Source organism: Electrophorus electricus, unplaced genomic scaffold (genome assembly GCF_041902795.1).
Source record: "Electrophorus electricus isolate QZ-2024a unplaced genomic scaffold, ASM4190279v1 Scaffold93, whole genome shotgun sequence".
NCBI classification, from domain to species: domain Eukaryota; kingdom Metazoa; phylum Chordata; class Actinopteri; order Gymnotiformes; family Gymnotidae; genus Electrophorus; species Electrophorus electricus.
Window position 1 is genome coordinate 55,001 of NW_027658810.1, and position 5,000 is coordinate 60,000.

General features: G+C 58.9%; 1 non-coding gene across 1 annotated transcript in view; it reads right to left on the reverse strand.

The window, feature by feature from the left end:
• LOC145656821 (18S ribosomal RNA) overlaps positions 1–1,660 on the reverse strand; it is a 1,839-nt gene extending 179 nt beyond the window's left edge. Inside the window, exon 1 of the ribosomal RNA XR_014122415.1 lies at positions 1–1,660. This exon is cut by the window's left edge and continues 179 nt beyond it. This is a non-coding gene — a ribosomal RNA (18S ribosomal RNA).
• Between the last annotated feature and the right edge of the window lie 3,340 nt (positions 1,661–5,000).

A 5,000-nucleotide genomic window follows, 5' to 3' on the forward strand; every position in this document is an offset into this window, starting at 1 on the left:
AGGGCAGGGACTTAATCAACGCGAGCTTATGACCCGCGCTTACTGGGAATTCCTCGTTCATGGGGAATAATTGCAATCCCCAGTCCCCATCACGAATGGGGTTCAGCGGATTACCCGCACCTCTCGGTGTAGGGTAGGCACACGCTGATCCAACCATTGTGGCGCGCGTGCAGCCCCGGACATCTAAGGGCATCACAGACCTGTTATTGCTCCATCTCGCGTGGCTGAACGCCACTTGTCCCTCTAAGAAGTTTGACGCCGACCGCGGAGGGCCGCGTAACTATTTAGCATGCCGGAGTCTCGTTCGTTATCGGAATTAACCAGACAAATCGCTCCACCAACTAAGAACGGCCATGCACCACCACCCACAGAATCGAGAAAGAGCTATCAATCTGTCAATCCTTTCCGTGTCCGGGCCGGGTGAGGTTTCCCGTGTTGAGTCAAATTAAGCCGCAGGCTCCACTCCTGGTGGTGCCCTTCCGTCAATTCCTTTAAGTTTCAGCTTTGCAACCATACTCCCCCCGGAACCCACAGACTCGTGGTTTCCCTCACGCTGCCCGGCGGGTCATGGGAATAACGCCGCCGGATCGCGGGTCGGCATAGTTTACGGTCGGAACTACGACGGTATCTGATCGTCTTCGAACCTCCGACTTTCGTTCTTGATTAATGAAAACATTCTTGGCAAATGCTTTCGCTTTCGTCCGTCTTGCGCCGGTCCAAGAATTTCACCTCTAGCGGCGCAATACGAATGCCCCCGGCCGTCCCTCTTAATCATGGCCCTGGTTCAGGAAACCCACAAAATAGAACCGGAGTCCTATTCCATTATTCCTAGCTCAGGTATTCAGGCGAGAAGCGGGCCCGCTTTGAACACTCTAATTTTTTCAAAGTAAACGCTCCGAGCCCCGTCCGGACACCCAGCCAAGGGCATCCGGGGGGCACCGGGAGACAGGGTCTGAGACAGGCGGTGGCACGCCTCGCGGCGGACCGCCAGCCCACTCCCGACATCCAACTACGAGCTTTTTAACTGCAGCAACTTTAATATACGCTATTGGAGCTGGAATTACCGCGGCTGCTGGCACCAGACTTGCCCTCCAATGGGTCCTCACCCATGGGTTTAGGATACGCTCATTCCGATTACAGGGCCTCGAAAGAGACCTGTATCGTTATTTTTCGTCACTACCTCCCCGTGTCGGGAATGGGTAATTTGCGCGCCTGCTGCCTTCCTTGGATGTGGTAGCCGTTTCTCAGGCTCCCTCTCCGGAATCGAACCCTGATTCCCCGTTACCCGTGGTCACCATGGTAGCCGACTATGGTACCATCGAAAGTTGATAGGGCAGACATTCGAATGAGACGTCGCCGCCGCGGAGGGCGCGCGATCGGCCCGAGGTTATCTAGAGTCACCAAAGCGGCCGGGGGGCCCGAGCCCCCCGGATGGGTTTTGGGTCTGATAAATGCACGCATCCCCCGAAGGGTCAGCGCTCGTTTGCATGTATTAGCTCTAGAATTACCACAGTTATCCGAGTAACGTGTGGAGCGATCAAAGGAACCATAACTGATTTAATGAGCCATTCGCAGTTTCACTGTACCGGCCGTGTGCACTTAGACCTGCATGGCTTAATCTTTGAGACAAGCATATGTTACTGGCAGGATCAACCAGGTAGTTTGCACCGTGGTCTGGGATGAACCACGAGTGACATCCGCCTCCCCTTCCGGGGGCTAGGAAGCAGCGGGTTGTAAGTGCGTGCGCCGTCAGGTCCAGACGCCATACAGGGCTACCCAGGACAGCTTCCGCGGCCAGTGTAAACGTGCTCGCGCACCGCCCTCTGGCCTTCGGACGCCGACCTCTCACCTTGATGCAAAGCTGTCCCATCCGGTCATGCCCGCACCGTACCCCGTCCACCTCCTCCGGAGGTGCGGACGGCCGACTCCAGGTGCTTTCGGCGTTCCCTCTCTTCACGCCGTTTTGATTTTCGTGGGCCGCTGGTGGGGGGACAAGGGAAAGACCTCGTCGAATTCCCTCCCCCCTAGCCTCGCTCAACCTACGTTTCGTGATGTAACCAAGAAGAGTGATTCGTGGGCCCAGGTAGGTTTGAAGAGGAGGCCAACAAAGCAGGGCACTCCCTTCCTCCCAAACCACAGACACCAGTATAGGACAACTGAGTAGACAGACTGGCCGTCTGAGTCTCCCCCAGAGAGTTCTGGGATGGGTTACAAATAACCCCCACCCCCCATCAGAGGCTTGACCCGCTAGAACCAGGGAGGATCTGTCAAAACCGCTCTCCACATCAGAAGTTCTGGATCAGCCGGGGCTGGTCGGCAGACGTCCACCTAAGGCCGTGGCCTAACCCCGTGTGGGGGGATAGCGCTCGCACCCGTACACGTGGACACCCGCTCGTCAAATGGCTGGCTCCTCACTTACCGTAGGGGGAATGGTTTGCCTACCCCTGGCGGGTCTGGTACTCCACTCTACCAAACAAGGAAGCAACACACCAATAGACCCCTGCAACACCGGGCAGCTTTGGGCAGTGTCACTACACTCCTCCTTGTTCTTCACGTTCCTTCCGTGGTGATTTTTTTTTTTTTTTCGTGGCCATTGCCGTGCATGGCTTCCCCATCGCTTTGCATGCTCTCCATTGCCTCGTGCTGCTTCACCATTGGTCTCACCTGGAGACCGAAGCCGCTCTCCCAGTAACCCGATGGTACCTGGCCAGAAAACCCCGTGCCCGATTTCATCTAGGACAAGGGCCAAACCACAGACCGTGCCCGTCCAGGGTCAACCCCTGGTCGGACAGGCCTGGTGGGTCGATACCATGGATGTGGCAGGCCGACGAGAATCCACTGGTACATTTACAAACACGCCCACCCTGGTGGCATGGCTGTACGACCCATCGTCGAAGCACGCTGCGGCGGACTGAGCCATTGGATCCAGTTGCCTGGGCGTACACTCAGCCCAACAGACGCACTCGGGTCGGGGAGAGCAAAGCAGACTGTGTGCCTGGATGTGCCCACTTCCATAGGGGAATCGGCATGATGGTTCACTTAACCCGAGGAGGGCTCCCCTCGCGGGATAAGCACCCCCCTCGGGGGATGGGGGGGGGGGGGGGCATCCAGAGCACACCACTTTCCGGTAGGGGACAGGCGTTTGATCATGTGTCCGAGGGAGAGCTCCCCTTGCCGGCCGAACACCCCTCGGACTCCCCTTGGGCTTCCAGAGAACGCCACTGGATGAATTTAGTGCTTGGACCCCATTGATTCTCTTTGCTCTCCCATATACCCGACGGGACCTATTTGCAAAACCCCGTGCCAACCAGACCTCCAGGAAGGGGGCTGGCGGCTAACCATGCCCAGCAGGGTGCACCCTGGTCGGACACTTTGGGAGGGTCGAGAGCCTGGAAGTGCCACCCGGGGGAGTAATTCTGATTTCCGTTTTAATGCACTCAGGGACAGCCCGAGGACCTCTGTAGTGCACCTGAGGCGGACTGAGCCGTCGGGTCCAGGGGTCTGGAGTTCGGAACCTCCAGGGTTCACCTGGCTGTTCTCTTAGCCCGGCAGGGTGCACCCTGGTCGGACACTTTGGGAGGGTCGAGAGCCTGGATGTGCCACCCCGACGAGTAATGAGTTTTCCCTTCGTATCTCTTCCGGACCAGGTCCGATTCGCACGAAACTCGCTGGGCATGGCCAGGAGCGCCCCCTGCTGCCCACGCCACCGTCCCCGCGCTTCTACTCCCGAGGGCCGAGGAGACAGCGAAGCGTGGGTCGGGTCGCCTGCTTCCAGGGTCTCCCTGGTACTCTCCAGTCTCCCGAGTCCATCGGGTCCGACCTCGTATTTTTAGCCCAGACGGGGAATGAGAAAGGGGCCCCCGACCGCCCGAGGGCGGGCGCTCGCTTCTCAGCCTAGGAACGTCCGATTCCCACGAAACTTTTACGCCAGACGTTCCTGGCAGCGAGCGCGTTCAAAGGTGACCCGCGCTGCTTCTCTCCTCCCAAGGGCCGAAGAGATATTCGTCTTCAAACCCGACCGGCCCTGTGTTTGCCGCCCCGGCGGTTTTAAAAAATCATAGCGTAAAAACGGTGGGTGCGCTTCGCCTGCCGCTTGGACAGCGTTAAACGGCAGCCCCGGCTCTTTCCAAAGGGCCCTCAACCGACTTTCTGCTCCCAAGGAGCCCAGAGATATGAAACCGATAAATCAAAACCCCGTGCCAACCAGACCTCCAGGAAGGGGGCTGGCGGCTAACCATGCCCGGCAGGGTGCACCCTGGTCGGACGCTTTGGGAGGGTCGAGAGCCTGGATGTGCCACCCCGACGAGTAATGAGTTTTCCCTTCGTATCTCTTCCGGACCAGGTCCGATTCGCACGAAACTCGCTGGGCATGGCCAGGAGCGCCCCCTGCTGCCCACGCCACCGTCCCCGCGCTTCTACTCCCGAGGGCCGAGGAGACAGCGAAGCGTGGGTCGGGTCGCCTGCTTCCAGGGTCTCCCTGGTACTCTCCAGTCTCCCGAGTCCATCGGGTCCGACCTCGTATTTTTAGCCCAGACGGGGAATGAGAAAGGGGCCCCCGACCGCCCGAGGGCGGGCGCTCGCTTCTCAGCCTAGGAACGTCCGATTCCCACGAAACTTTTACGCCAGACGTTCCTGGCAGCGAGCGCGTTCAAAGGTGACCCGCGCTGCTTCTCTCCTCCCAAGGGCCGAAGAGATATTCGTCTTCAAACCCGACCGGCCCTGTGTTTGCCGCCCCGGCGGTTTTAAAAAATCATAGCGTAAAAACGGTGGGTGCGCTTCGCCTGCCGCTTGGACAGCGTTAAACGGCAGCCCCGGCTCTTTCCAAAGGGCCCTCAACCGACTTTCTGCTCCCAAGGAGCCCAGAGATATGAAACCGATAAATCAAAACCCCGTGCCAACCAGACCTCCAGGAAGGGGGCTGGCGGCTAACCATGCCCGGCAGGGTGCACCCTGGTCGGACGCTTTGGGAGGGTCGAGAGCCTGGATGTGCCACCCCGACG